This window comes from Macaca mulatta, chromosome 2 (assembly GCF_049350105.2).
Source record: "Macaca mulatta isolate MMU2019108-1 chromosome 2, T2T-MMU8v2.0, whole genome shotgun sequence".
NCBI lineage: Eukaryota > Metazoa > Chordata > Mammalia > Primates > Cercopithecidae > Macaca > Macaca mulatta.
This window is the reverse complement of record NC_133407.1, coordinates 134,785,493-134,800,424: the sequence shown is the minus strand read 5'-3', so window position 1 is coordinate 134,800,424 and position 14,932 is coordinate 134,785,493. Positions and strand designations below refer to the sequence as shown.

The 14,932-nt window shown below is 39.3% G+C and overlaps 1 protein-coding gene across 1 annotated transcript in view; it reads left to right on the top strand.

Moving 5' to 3' along the window:
- Positions 1 to 14,932, top strand: part of FOXP1 (forkhead box P1) — a gene marked incomplete at its 5' end in the record, with an annotated part of 536,826 nt that overhangs the window by 190,095 nt on the left and 331,799 nt on the right. Inside the window, 1 exon segment of the mRNA NM_001266321.1 lies at positions 2,577 to 2,637.

Here is a 14,932-nt window from a genome sequence, read left to right as displayed (position 1 = left end):
GTAAGCATACAGGTAAATAGTTGATCTATTTGATAAGTAAAAGTGATTTAAAGAAAATAGCAAATATAGTATTGGAAAGGGAAGTTTTATGCTTTGGAAAAAATGAAACGCATATTTTTCTGCTAGTTGTTGGTTTCCAATTCTTCTAAGCTAGTAATGAGGCAGACTCGGGCCCCAGTACTACCCCCTAATTTTCTTGTCTATTATATTGACACATTTCATTTAATTTAGCATGATGGCAAACAGCTGTTGAACTATTAATCTTTTCTCAGCAAAACTAGAAAAATGTCTTTTAGATTACTTTGTTAATGTATACCTTTTCTAAAAATGAAAATCAACAGAAATAAATTAATGAGTGGCCAATCGTGCATGTGCACCAAAATTTATGGAACTTCAAAATAGAGAAAGATAGAGATTATATCCTACTGCCAATTTTTTATGTGTAAGTGAAAATTAAATGTAGTCAGTTTTGTATTGTTTTAGTATTTATAAATTGGAGGGTCAGTTGTATGATTTTGTTGTAATTCTTCCCCCAGTATCCCTAGGGGAAAAAAATGATACTTGTAAAATCTGAGGTTGAAGCAGCTTCTATTTTTGTTCTGTGTTCACTTACACACTATACTGTGTGGATAGGTGAGTAGAAAAACAGGTCTGGTGTTTACCTGAAAATGTTCTGCAAGTTCAAATGCAGCACTGGAGATAACTTTATTCCAAGTAGGCATTTTCAGCAGTTTTTTTAAAAAATTAAATTTTAATGAGGTCCAGTTGTTTGCCAGGCCTATATGATAGCAAATCTCATCTGCATTGCAAAGTCTAATACTATAGGTCTGACTGCCAAACATGCAAAAATAGACACAGCTCAATAGATAAACATATAAATTAGTTTACAGTGCATGTACTGGAGAACATCTCAAGTAAAAAGGAGAGAGAAAAAGGCATTCTTGCTTTGAATTGAGTAGGATCTGCCAAAGTTCACTTTCTTTACATTTAAGATTCGATGAGTGGTAGATGTAGAAATTTGTGTGTGTGCTTTGTATGTACGGAGCTCTGATTTGTGTAGAGTAGGTCTCTGCAGATCTTAGCTCTACCTTGAGGACTTGACCATCTTTGCTCTGTTTTTCTTTCTTATCATCGCTTGCCCTGAAATAGACTTCTCACCACTGGAGAAACCAATCTTGGGGACATACATCAGCAGTAAAGCACACGATTTTCATTTTCAATTTGAATTGTTTTGTGTAAAAACAAAAAGGTTTTGGTCAGGCTGCAAAATAGTAATTTTAAGTCCCAGAGCTAGGGTTTTTCCCCACCCAAATGGTGAACATTTATGGTGAAAACCTCCAATTTCCTCTTACAGTAAACATGAAAATTATGATTTCACTCAGAGCCTGCATCTTTTTCCAATCTTAATGGCAAGAATCTGCATACACTTGCTTGTGGAAATGTCATAAATTGGCCTTGGATCAATTCCTCAAAGATAGTACACACCAAAGTGCCACTTTCAAATTTTTAGCCCTCGTGAAATAAGATTTTACTCTTCTCAATGATGTTTGCCTTTCCACATTCAGGGCTGACAGCGGAGGGATAAGCAGGGATATCTTCCTATAAAATTAAACCACTTCATTACATATTATTCTGAAGAGTGAACAAAAAGATATGAACATTTTAGTAAAATGATGATATGATTTCGCCACCTTAAAAATTATATGAGCATTTGGTCAATGGATATGGAATGAATCCTGTACCCTCTTAGTAACTTGATCTAAATTAATAAACAAATGTTTTTCTTTTCACTTGTGCCATATGTTGATCCCAGTTACATGGGCAGAAAGAGGCAGCTTGTAATGTTTCTTAAAGGATTAAACACTGTTTTGCATACGGGAGTATGCAGATGCAGGAGTAGATGTGGGGTAAAATGTGTTCCATGGTTTCTTTGTGTTTTAGGAAGCTTGATTTCAATTGTTTGTTTCATGTGACATGAACCTTTTTTATTTAACTTAGTAGCTCCCGTAGATACATGCTAGGAGAAAAACATTCTGTGAACAGCTTTCACTAGCAATTAACTCCCTGCCCCTCCCCAAACTGAAAATGGTGCTGCTTTCATTCATTTTGAAAGGTCCAAAGTGGCAGAAAGCATGTTGTCTACAAGACCTAACTCTCTTCCAAAAGGGAAAAAAATAAGTCTCTGCTTTAATGAAATAAGGGATGTTGTGGATGTTAACCAAACAGAGACACGTTCAAGTGGCAGTCTGGTTTCCAAAAACAAAGGCCTACGAGTCACATATTATTCTACGTGAAAATAAATTGATAGACAACAAGATGAGAAAAAGTTGATACACAACATTTGAAATGTTTCACCTTGACTTTTTCCCCCCAAGTCGATTTTGTTGTCTTGAAGAGCTCAAAGGCATATGGTCCAGATAAGCAGACATTCTTGGGACTTGTTTTTATTAACCCTGAAAGTCATTTGCCATTAAATAGAATTGAGTTCTTTTGTTGTTTCGCTTGTGTCTGTCCTTGGCAGAGGTGGTTGCTACTTCTCTTGACATTCAGATTTTGATGTTCTCTTTTGTTTTCAGGGTAAGACGTGACCTTTTGAGGTGACTATAACTGAAGATTGCTTTACTGAAGCCAAAAAAGGTAAATGCAAATGTGATTAGTGAAGTTATATCCAGGGCTGTGTCTTTTGCCTTCCAGGCATTTTAATTCAGTTGTTTTTTGGTCTGTATTTGTCAAATAAACATGTATTTATTTGCGTGTGAGTACACATGTGGTGTATTTTTGGAAGTCCTAAGAAAAACGGTTGCCCTTAAGAAATGGTCTACAGATTCACATTTCCCCCCCAAATATTATCAAACTCTTCTCTTTTTGTTGAAGCTGAACTTATTTTTATTTTTTAAATTATGTTTTGCTTGTTGACTTGGTAGGTTTAAAGTTAGAAAGGAATATTCACATCACAAAAGTGGTGATTCATAAAATTAACTTGCTGCAAACAAGAGTAACGCATGTCAGTATTGTGTGTTGAAGTGGTGTCATCCGATTGATGTTCATCTGGCGGCTTTATAATCACCTTCTTTCAGAAATTAACAGTCAGGCACCATAGCAACACGCCACATTGGTGTAACTGCTGAGCAGTGTGAGGCACATCCCTGTAATGTCAGCACTAGGCTGCCTTGTTCTCTTGACCTTGCTTGAAAATCAAATGAGTACTTGATTTTAAAATTAGAAGTTTTCAGAGAGACTAATGTAGCTTAATGAATTAAAGCCAAATTTAATGTTTTCAAATTCACTTTTGGGAGGGGGAATGAAAAAGTACTCCAGTTAAAATGGTTGTGGATGCTACATATTTACTTGATTTCAGAAGTACCTCTCTGATAAACGTGGTGATCATCTTACACAAGATAATTCTTCCGGTCATTTTAACATCTGATATTTCTCAAGCAGTAGCATCTTTGTTTCATTTAGAATTTTGGCCTTTAATAGTTCCATTTGATTTAGTAGATTTGTGTCTGTTTAAAAACAGGGTACCTGCCCACATGGTTGAACAAAGCCTTTGCTGAGATTTTACTGAAGTTTATGTATTTGCCAGATACAGACTTCTTGTTGAGTTGAACAGAGTTTTTTTGTGGAACTTTCATAATGTGAAGAATCTTTGATCAGATTTTGATAAATCTCACCTGGAGCTTGGGGGAGTTCTAGAATGCATATATATAAAGGGTATGGATTTGTTTTTGTAGTTGCATTCTGGCACATTTAATTTGGGCCAGAAAAATCAGACTTCCATCATTTCACCTTCTATATTGTTTAAATGAAACCTTTGCAGGATCTACCTAATTGTATTTCAAAGAGGACAAACATATGTTTCAGATGTTTCGGCATGGAAGGAATTGATTCCCAACCAGTAATTGGGATTATCAGGTCACAACAAAACACTTCCCTTTGCTGGGGCTCAATTTTCTTTTTCTTTTCTTTTTTTTTTGTTTTTTTTGAGACGGAGTCTCGCTCTGTTGCCCAGGCTGGAGTGCAGTGGCAGGATCTTGGCTCACTGTAACCTCTGCCTCTCAGTTTCAAGTGATTCTCCTGCCCTACCCTCTCAAGTAGCTGGAATTACAGGCGCTCGCCATCACAACCAGCTAATTTTTGTGTTTTTAGTAGAGACGGGGTTTCACCATGTTGGTCAGGCTGGTCTCAAACTCCTGACCTCGTGATCCGCCCACCTTAGCCTCCCAAAGTGTTGGAATTACAGGCATGAGCCACCACACCTGGTCTGAACTTTCTAATCTTTAAAAGGAAGGCATTAATCTATATCAGGGGTCTGCAAACTTTTTCTGTCAAGGGCCACATAGTAAATATTTTCTATTTGTAGGGGTATTCAGCCTCTGTTGCAGTTACTCAGCAAGGCGGTAATTTGCTGTCTCCTGGTCTCTGTAATCTCACAGAGTGATCTCAATCCAAGATGCTCCTCATGCAAAGAGGTGCCACGTGTTTAACTCATCTCCTACTGTCAGCAGAGGTTTCTGGCAAAGCTGAAAATTATGATTAAACAGGCCAGGCATGGTGGCTCATGCCTGTAATCCCTGCACTTTGGGAGGCTGAGGTGGGTGGATCACCTAAGGTCAGGAGTTCAAGACCAGCGTGGCAAAACATGGTGAAACCCCATCTCTACTAAAAATACAAAAATTAGCTGGACGTGGTGGTGGGCTCCTGTAATCCCAGCTACTCAGGAGGCTGAGGCAGGAGAATCGCTTGAACCCAGGAGGTGGAGCTTGCAGTGAACCAAGATTGCACCACTGCACTCCAGCCTGGGAGACAGAAAGAGACTCTGTCTCCCAAAAAAAAAAAAAAAAAAAAAATTAAAAAGATTAAACAAAGCTGAAAAAGTGGTAGAAAAGATGAAAATTTAGCCTGAGAGTTGGCTTATCCATACAGCTCCAAATACAACCTTCACTGATGGGTTTTCATTTGTTGTTTGTATTGATTTTGTATTTTTTGTAATCACCTGTAAGCATGAATTATTTTTCTTCTGACTCAATGTCTTTATAATATCCATTCTTTCACCTATTACCTGAAAATGGAAATGCAGTCCCCACCCCCCCTAAATTCTGTAATATTATTGAAAGTTCAAAATACCATAGGTCAAGGGAAAATTTGGAAAGAAATGTTTCTAGAAATTTGTGATTGGCATTGCCTGAGAAAGATAGTCCATATTACCAAAAAAAGAAAGTTTTCTTCATAATCACTATCAAGTGCATGATCTATTATATTATTTAATATTGTGCAAATAAGGCCCTTCCTTGTAAAATTTCTTGATCATAAAAGTATTTTATGTGCTCAGTCTCTATAGTTGTTCTCTACTTTCAGCTTTTTTTGTTGTCTTTGTCTTTGTTCTGTATACATTGTCTTTGTCTGTTCGGTGTTGCTAGAAAGGAATACCTGAGGCTGGGTAATTTATAAAGAAAAAAATTTATTTGGTTCATAATTCTGCAGACTGTACAAGAAACATGGGGCAGCATCTGCTTCTAGTAACGACCTCAGGAAGCTTCCAGTCATGGCAGAAGGGGAAGTTTGGAAGAGGCGTGTCACATGACAAGAGAAAAAGGAAGCTTGGAGGGAAGGGGAGCCAGGCTCTTTTTAACAACCAGATTTCAGCCGGGCGCGGTGGCTCACGCCTGTAATCCCAGCACTTTGGGAGGCCGAGGCGGGCGGATCACAAGGTCAGGAGATCGAGACCACGGTGAAACCCCGTCTCTACTAAAAATACAAAAAAATTAGCCGGGCGCGGTTGTGGGCGCCTGTAGTCCCAGCTACTCGGGAGGCTGAGGCAGGAGAATGGCGTGAACCCGGGAGGCGGAGCTTGCAGTGAGCCGAGATCGCGCCACTGCACTCCAGCCTGGGCGACAGAGCGAGACTCCGTCTCAAAAAAAAAAAAAAAAAAAAAAAACAACCAGATTTCTCATGAACTAATAGAGCAAGAACTCAGTCATTACTTTGGGGAAGACTCTGAGCCATTCATGAGAGATCTGCCCCCATGACCCAAACACCTTCTATTGGCCGGTCCTCTCACAATTGGGGATCAGATTTCAAGATGAGATTTGGAGGGGATGGATTTCCAAAGTATATCATACATCATCTTCAGTATTCCTATTCCAAGTGAACATTTCATTACTTAACACTTTTTCTTTTACAGTATCCATTCCATCTGTGTTTTGATGCTAATTTCAAATTTTGGGGAGAAATAAGTTAGGGTATATAGACTCAAGTAGTATACATAATTTTTACTTTTGAACAAGGTAAAAGATCTTTCAAAGACTAATTTGTATATATCTTGATCTCTTATCTAGGAAGAAATAAAAGGGAAATACACAATTTAAAAAGATGTTTCAAGTGAGTATAGTGGTTAGCATTTCTTCCTGATGAGTAAGCCTTAAATGAGAAGACCTTGCCATCCAGCAATGGACAAAAAAATCAGCATCATCTTTCACACTGCAAGAAGCATGTAGACTTCAGATGCCAGGAGCTTCTCAGTAAATAACATGCCCCAAATTTGAAACCGGGGAATTATTAACAGTCAGTATAGATGCACAGAAATATGCCTACAAAGGTACTATGGAAATAACTGATTATATACATAAAAGTAGCCAGACAAATTCAGAAAACCAGATGAAGCGATTTTGAAAATTTAGATTCTAAGGTCTGAAGAGTCATAAAATAACAGTCATCATACTCGGTAGTGATATAACAATTTTCTTCCAACTAGATCTGAGTGCTTTACAAAATGGGTCTGGTTGCTGGCATTCCTAAGAGGTAGCTGGCAATTCTTATAATTCCCACTTTACAGACTGGAAAAATGGTCCCGTTGATGATAAATAGTTTACCTAAGGTCATCCAGAATGTCAAGATGGAAACTAAAGAGAGACGCACTGGTCACAATTATACAGATGTCATTCTATTATGGTTGCCTTGGTTTGGTGATCTAATAAAGGTTTATGTGGCATTTTTCCCTGCCTCCCTTCACCATTGACAATTTACCCTCATGCATTTGCTTAAAATTCAAATCCAATTTGTAAAATTCGTCATCTTATATTCAATTCTGAATGGCATTGAGAGTTGAAGATAATCATCAAGACCGCATAGATTACAATTAAAATGGTTATTTTTAAACATTAGGTATCTCCAAGCTTCACATTTTATGTGTTGGTCCAGTTTCTTTTTAAAGTCAAGTTATTTGAGAGAAAATTAAAAAACAATCAAAGGGAAGTATAATCATTGCAATTTCCCCCCGCATCCCTAATTTGAGCTGTTTTATGTTAGATGAAGGAATATAAATGCATCCTTATAGATAACATTCATCGTGTCTTACCTATTATAAATTATTTCTTGGTGAAAAATAAAGCTAAAATGCTCTTCATTTATTTGAAGTATAAGTTCCTTTAAAAGTATATATGTGAGTGATTTGAATACTTACCTAAAGACAACAGCAATTCTGAGCTAAACCCATTCAAAACTACCTTTTCTAGTAGTTAGCATTTGAATTATGTGACTGTTAATTAAGGAAGATGTTATGAAGACACTGTAAGCAGTCGTCATTGAGTTACCAGATGACCGTATTGGCTGGAATGTGATCAGTCAATTCAGTTAAGCATTGAAATGCTCCCTGACCGCCCCTGCTCCCCGCACATACATACAGTATACTCATGCCTGGGTTGTAACAGTCAGGGTAAAGATGAGGCTGGTGTAACAAAGAGATCCAGTGTAAAATGGCTTAAATAAAATAGAAGCCTACTTCTCTCATGAAACAACCTGACCAATGTAGCTTGTCTGGGCAGATTCTTTCTGTCTGTGCTCTCCTCCCTTCGGGCTTTGTCCTTATCATAGGGTTGAAGCTATGTTATTGCCGCACTGTGGAGATGTCCAAAGCAAGCAATTTTCTTGTAATCAAAAGAGTTAAATGTTGTATACATCCCACTCATTGTCACTTACCGGATTATGGTCATAAGGCCCAGCAAGCTTTGAGGGCTGCTGGGAAATGGTCTCTACCTGGGTGGCCAGGAGCCTGGGGAGAATTGGCAAACAGATTTAAGGGGACAAGTAGAATACAAGTACTTTATTGATTCAGTTACTCCAATCTAGTAATTTCATTCATTCATTCATACATACAGATGTATGTACATACATACATATATTAATTCTTACTGCAGGTATTTATTGGTGGGTGTGGGCTAGGTGCTGAGATTATAGCATCATGTAAGAAGGACATGGTCTCTGTCCTCACAGAGTTGATATTCTAGAGGGGTGTTAGGAAGGGCAATTATTGGTTGATTTGAGAAGTGTTCTGAAACAAGGAGCCCAGGATGTCAGGAATTACGTGTTTTAACATTGTATGGAAGTTATGTGAGATTAACTTGATTTCCTTGTATGCTGTTGTGAATGTTATCAGGCATGTTAATTTTTTGTTAACAGAATTATTGAGATATAATTCCCATACAATACAATTCACCCATTTAATGTGTACTTACTTTTCAGTAGTTCTTAATGTGTTCAGAGTTGCAACCATCTAGTTCAGTTTTAGAATATTTCATTGCCTAAGAAAAAAACCTTAGTAACTATTAGCACTTACACTGCGTTCTCCCTCCACCCATCCCCTGATAACAATGAATATGTGTTCTGTTTGTGTAGATTTACTTAGTCTGGATGTTTCATAGAAATGGAATCCCACATCCTTTTGTGACTGGATTCTTTCACTTAGCAAAATGTTTTCAAGGTTCATCCAGGCATTTAAAATTTTTAACTGTCTTAAAACCTCCTAAGTTCTTATTTTTAAATCTAAGAGAATGGTTGCTTGAAATACTCTTACAAGGGACAGAACTGGGGAAAAATTACTGTTTTTTATGCTGTGTGTATTTCCATAGACTGACATGGCCTCTCAACAGTTAAACGTCAGAATTTAAATGTTTGCATTTTAAGTTAGCTGTTTTTAAACATTGTTAGCCATAATGCTAAACTAAGTTACTCTGTAAACAAGAGCTGTCTCTCTTGAATGTTAGTTTCAAAGAAAAAAAATTTCTTAAATATTGATTTCCAGAGAAATATGCTCAATAGAGTTCGTTTTCAAGCAGAAGCCACTTGTTGAAATGTACATGAAGGCATATTTAGTAGTAAAGACAATATTTGCAGCAATTATCAAATAACCATATTTTGCACAGTGAACAATCAAAAATACAAAACCAAATAACAAATGGTTTTATCTATTTTTTTTTTTTTTTTAAAGAAATGGGATCTGGCTGTGTTGCCCAGGCAGGATTACAGGGGCTGTTCTTAGGTGCGATCATAGCTTACTGCAGCCCTGAACTCCTGGGCTTGAGGGATCTTCCTGCCTCAGCCTCCTGAATAGCTTGGACTGCAGGCTCACGCCACTGAACTACTGTATCCATATTTTTTTTAAAATGATGATTTTGCTGTCCTATCTGCTAAAGGCACAAATATTCCAACTGCTCACCTTGAGCATTTTAGGAATAAAAAAAATTTCACATTAGGGGGCAACTTAATGACATACCACAGATGTAGGAAATAGAGCCTTTCCTTGGCAATTCAAAAACCTCTGAAAGAAATTTGAAGCTTGACTGTGCAAAAACAAAATCTTGTAAAAGGTAGCACATCTGTGTTAACCTTGTGGGCCTACCCCCTCAGTATCTGGTAACACCAAGGACCTCAAAGAAGCAAATAGTGTACTGATGACAGAATCCTTATTTTATGAGCCCATTTGAAAGTTGAAGCTGTAGTGACAGTTACTAACCAGTGCTAAGTTTGGATTTGAAGTTTGTGGTATCTTTTAAAAAGACTCTTGGTGAATGGGACTTTGTGAATATGAAATGAGGATGGATCGTTTCGGTTTGTTCCTCTCGGCCACTGATCTGGACTTCGCATGGGGCTGGGAAAATAAAGGAAAAATATGAAGTCTTTCTGCCCTTGTCAAATTCACTCTTTCTAAGGGTAAAAATCATGCAAGTCTTCCCTGAATTTTGTATATTAGCATGTATGTAGTATATAATTAAAGGTAATTAGAGGTTGTGTTAATTATCTGAGAGTATGACTAGTTATTTAAAATTACCTTTTAGGCTGGGCACGGTGGCTCACACCTGTAATCCCAGCACTCTGGGAGGCCAAGGCAGATGGATCACTTGAGGTTGGGAGTTCAAGACCAACCTGGTCAACATGGCAAAACCCGGTCTCTGCTAAAAATACAAAAATTAGCTGGACATGGTGGTGCACACCTGTAGTCCCAGCTACCTGGGAAGCTGAGGCGAGAGAATTGCTTGAACTCGAGAGGCAAAGGTTGCAGTAATCTGAGATCATGCCACTGCACTCCAGCCTGGGCAACAGAGGGGAGACTCCGTCTCAAAAAAATAAATAAATAAAAAGTAAAATAAAATTGTATTTTAATTAAGAGAAACCTCGCATTGTTGGATGGACTGTGATTATTGCAGTCTATGGCTTACCGTGGTACTTTGCATGCTCACTCTTTCCTCCAGTCATTTTTTTGTGGAGGTTGGTCTGTTTTCCTTTCAAAGGGTCGTCAGCGGTCTCTGGAGGCCAGAGGAAATATCCTAAAAAAACATTCATTACGAATTCCATACTTTAAAGTTTATTTAGACCAGTCATATTCAAAGTGGCCTTTGGAACCAGTTTGTGGGTTAAGGATTTTAGGGTGGTGGCTGGTACCCAAGACTTTTAAAAAATGGAATAAGCAGCCAGGCACAGTGGCTCATGCCTGTAATCCCAGCACTTTGGGAGGCTGAGGCAGGTGGATCATGAGGTCAACAGATCAAGACCATCCTGGCCAACATGGTGAAGCCCCATCCCTACTAAAAATACAAAAATTAGCTGGGCATGGTGGCGCACACCTGTAGTCCCAGCTACTTGGGTAGCTGAGGCAGGAAAATCACTTGAACCCAGGAGGCAGAGGTTGCAGTCAGCCGAGATCGCACCACTGCACTCCAGCCTGGTGCGAGACTCCATCTCAAAAAAAAAAAAAAAAAAAAAAGGAATAAGCATACATTACAGTAAAATAAAAATCAGAATATGTCACATCTAGTAAGGATTTTATGTGTATGCAGTGAAACTTTTAAAACACATGAGTACTGTCTTTGCAATGTGAGGTAGTTCTTTCTGCAGGTTGGATTTATTCCTTCATTTGTTTATTCACACATCTTTATTAAATGCCTGCTGTATGCCAGGCATTGTGCTTGACCTACCCTGTCCAGCATGGAAGCCACTAGCTACCTGGGGCTATTGAACACTTGAAATGTGATTAGCCCGAACTTGGACGTGCAGTGTAAAATCTACAAAGTATTTCAAAGTCTCTGTATGGAAAAAAGAACATGAAATATTTGATAATTTTTCTTCATCGATTATATGTTGAAATGATCGTTTTGGATACATTAGGTTAAATAAAATATTAAAATTAATTTCAGCTGTTTCTTTTTGCTTCTAAAAAATGTCACAGTTACTTCTGTGGCAGCCATTGTATTTCTATTAGACAGTGTTGCTGGATATAGCAGTGGACAGCACAGCCACTAAGCTCCTTGCTCATTGCTTTAGAGGGAGTAGACAACCAGCGAAGCATGATAAACAAGGGCGTGGTGATAGATACTGTAGAGAAAATATAAAAGGATAAGGGAGGTCACGTTGTCAGAGGGAAGGGTTGCTATGTAAATAGGGTGGTGGGTGGTCAGGTAAGTCCATGTGTGGTGAGCAGAGACGTGGCGTATTCTAAACAGAGCAAGTCAGCCAGTATGGCCGAAGCAGTGTCCTTAAGGGGAGAGAACAGGTTGGGTGTCTCTTATCTGAAATGCTTGGGACCAGAAATATTTCTAATTTGGGATTTTTCAGATTTTGTAGTATTTGCATTACCAGCTAAGCAACCTTAACCCCAAAATCCCAAATCTGAAATGTTCCTGTGAGCATTTCCTTTGAGTGTTGTATCTGTGCTCAAAAGTTTTGGATTTTGAAGCACTTTTGATTGCAGAATATTGGATTAAGGCTACTCAAGTTGTAGTAGGAGACAACGTAAAAGTGTAACAGGGCCAGACTGAGCAGGGCACAGTGCTTTTTATATTCTTACTGGGGAGCCTTTGAGGGGCTTTGAGGTGGAGCGAGATCTCACTCATGCTTTTGAAATGGATCACTCAGGGAACTTTTTGGAAATAGACTGTGGGAGGATGAGGTCATAGGCAGGGAGACCTGTTAGGAGTCCACTATAATAATCCCAGTGAGATAGGATGATGGCCAGGATCACAGTGGCAGGGGAGGTGGTGAGAAGTTGTTGAATTTGGAATTTATTTAAACGTTGAGCCAAAGGATTTCCTAGTGAAATTGATGGGGAGTTTGAAAAAGTTGCATCACAGATGACTTTTAAGATTTTTGTCTTGAATGATGGGGTATAATCAGTAGGATTCACTGATGGATTGCTTATGGGCAGAAGCAGAGGAGTCAGAAGACAAACAGTTTCTGTTCTAAGAAACTGAGAGAAGGTGGTGCTCCCATTACTAAAATACTTCAGACAGTGGGTGGGGCAGTTTTGGGGGTAGGGGAGGTAAGCACGGGAGACCAGGAGTACAGCTGTAGACATGGGAGGTTTGAGCTAGGCACCCAGACTTAGATGCCAAGTGGGCATTTGGATATGTAGTCCTGGAAATGTCCTAGCTTGGTCTATAAATTCAGGATTTATAAGCATGTACGTGTAAGTGATATCTAAAGGCATAAAACTTGACTGAACTCACCAAAGAAGCAGTAGTGTAGATAAAGAAAAGAAGAACTCCAGGATCTGGGTTCTGACTTAGGGATGCCGAGGTGGGAGGATCTCTTGAGACCAGGAGTTTGAGATCAACCTGGGCAACATAGTGAGACTCTATCTCTCCATTAACAACAACAACAACAAAAATTGGCTGGGCATGGTGGCATGTGCCTGTAGTCCCAGCTACACTTGGGAGGCTGAAGCAGGAGGATTGCTCAAGCCCAGGAGTTTGGGGCCACAGTGAGCCACAACTGCATCACTATACTCTAGCCTGAGGGACAGAGTGAGACTCTGTCTCAAAAAAGTAAAATAAAAATAAAAAGCCAACACCATTAAAAGTTTTAGTCATAGAATATTGAGAACAGGAAAGATCAGAGATGGGATGAAAACTCTGAGATTGTGAACCAGAAACTCATCGAGGAAAGTGTTTAAAGAAGGAGACAAAGCTGAGCATGGTGGCTCATACCTGTAGTTCCAGCTACTCAGGAGGCTGAAGCAAGAGGATTGCTTGAGCCCAGGAGTTTGAGGCTATAGTGTACTATGATCCTGTTTGTGCATAACCAGTTCACTCCAGCCTGGGTGACAGAGTATAGTGACTCTGTCTATAAATAAAAAATAAAAATTAGGCTGGGCATGGTGGCTCATGCCTGTAATGCCAGCACTTTGGGAGGCCGAGGCAGGTGGATCACAAGGTCAGGAGTTCAAGACCAGCCTGGCCAACATGGTGAAACCCCGTCTCTACTAAATATACAAAAACTAGCTGGGCATGGTGGTGCATTCCTGTAATCTCAGCTACTCAGGAGGCTGAGGCAGGAGAATTGCTTGAACTGGGACCCGGGAGGCGGAGGTTGCAGTGAGCTGAGATAGCGCCACTGCACTCCAGCCTGGGCTACAGAGCGAGACTCCATCTCAAATAAATAAATAAATAAGTGAGAAGAGAGTTGTCAGCCATATCAAATTCTGCCAAGTGGTCAAAAAAGATGATGACAAAGAACTGCCTGTTGGATTTGTCAATATGGAAGTCATTGATGACCTTAGTAAGATTTAGTTGTGTTTGAATCTCGCTGCTATCATATTTACTGGCTTTATATAACTAGGGGTCTGCTGGCTGAACTTACGTGGTTTGTATTATTTTTCCAGGAATAGTAATTGTTCAACATTCTTGTTCGTTACGGTCACTACATTTTCCCCCACCCCTTGCACTCATTTTTGTGAAGTTTGGGTCATAGTACAACCTGTGAGAGGTGAAAAAGGAATCCTGGGCGTTTTGTCCCTCTTGACCCATTCTCTAATCCGATGGTTTGGAGATTTGCAGTTTAAATAAAAGGCAGAAAGGAAAGCGGGATGTGTTTACAACCGTAATTTAGAATATGTAGATTTTAATCATCTGAAGTATATCACAGATTGGTGTGGTTAACATAGTCTCTAGATTAGTAAAGTACTAGTTGGAGCCTGAGCCACGTCTGTCTGTCACCTTTACCTTTTACTAATATAGGTAGTCTTTGATGGGTTCCACTGCCTTTCAGATTACCTAAGAGCATCACAGATTCTAGCTTATTCAAAAATTGTGAAACACAGTTGAACATTTTCAAGATTTCTTGGCCAGTCCCAAATCCTCAAGCATCCAGGAAATGGTAGGTCAATGAAAAAACACACATTGTCTCTATATGGATGCTGAATACTGTTAAGATGGTGTTGGATGAAGGAAGGACAGCTTCTCTTTGTGGATAACTTTAAATGCACTTAGGAAACAAAAAATACAGGAAGCGGCCTGGCACTGTGGCTCACACCTGTAATCCCAGCACTTTGGGAAGCCGAGATGGGTGGATCACCTGAACTCAGGAGTTCAAGACCAGCCTGACCAACATGGAGAAGCCCCATCTCTACTAAAAATACAAAATTAGCTGGGCGTAGTGGCGCACACCTGTAATCCCAGCTACTCAGGAGGCTGAGGCAAGATAATCGCTTGAACCCAGGAGGCAGAGGTTGCGGTAAGCCGAGATCGCGCCATTGCACTTCAGCCTGGGCAACAGGAGCGAAACTCCATCTCAAAAAAAAAAAATATATATATAGGAAGAAGAAGTAGTAAGAAAAATTTCATTGGGAACCTTATTTAAACAGTTCAACATTGTAACTAAATCC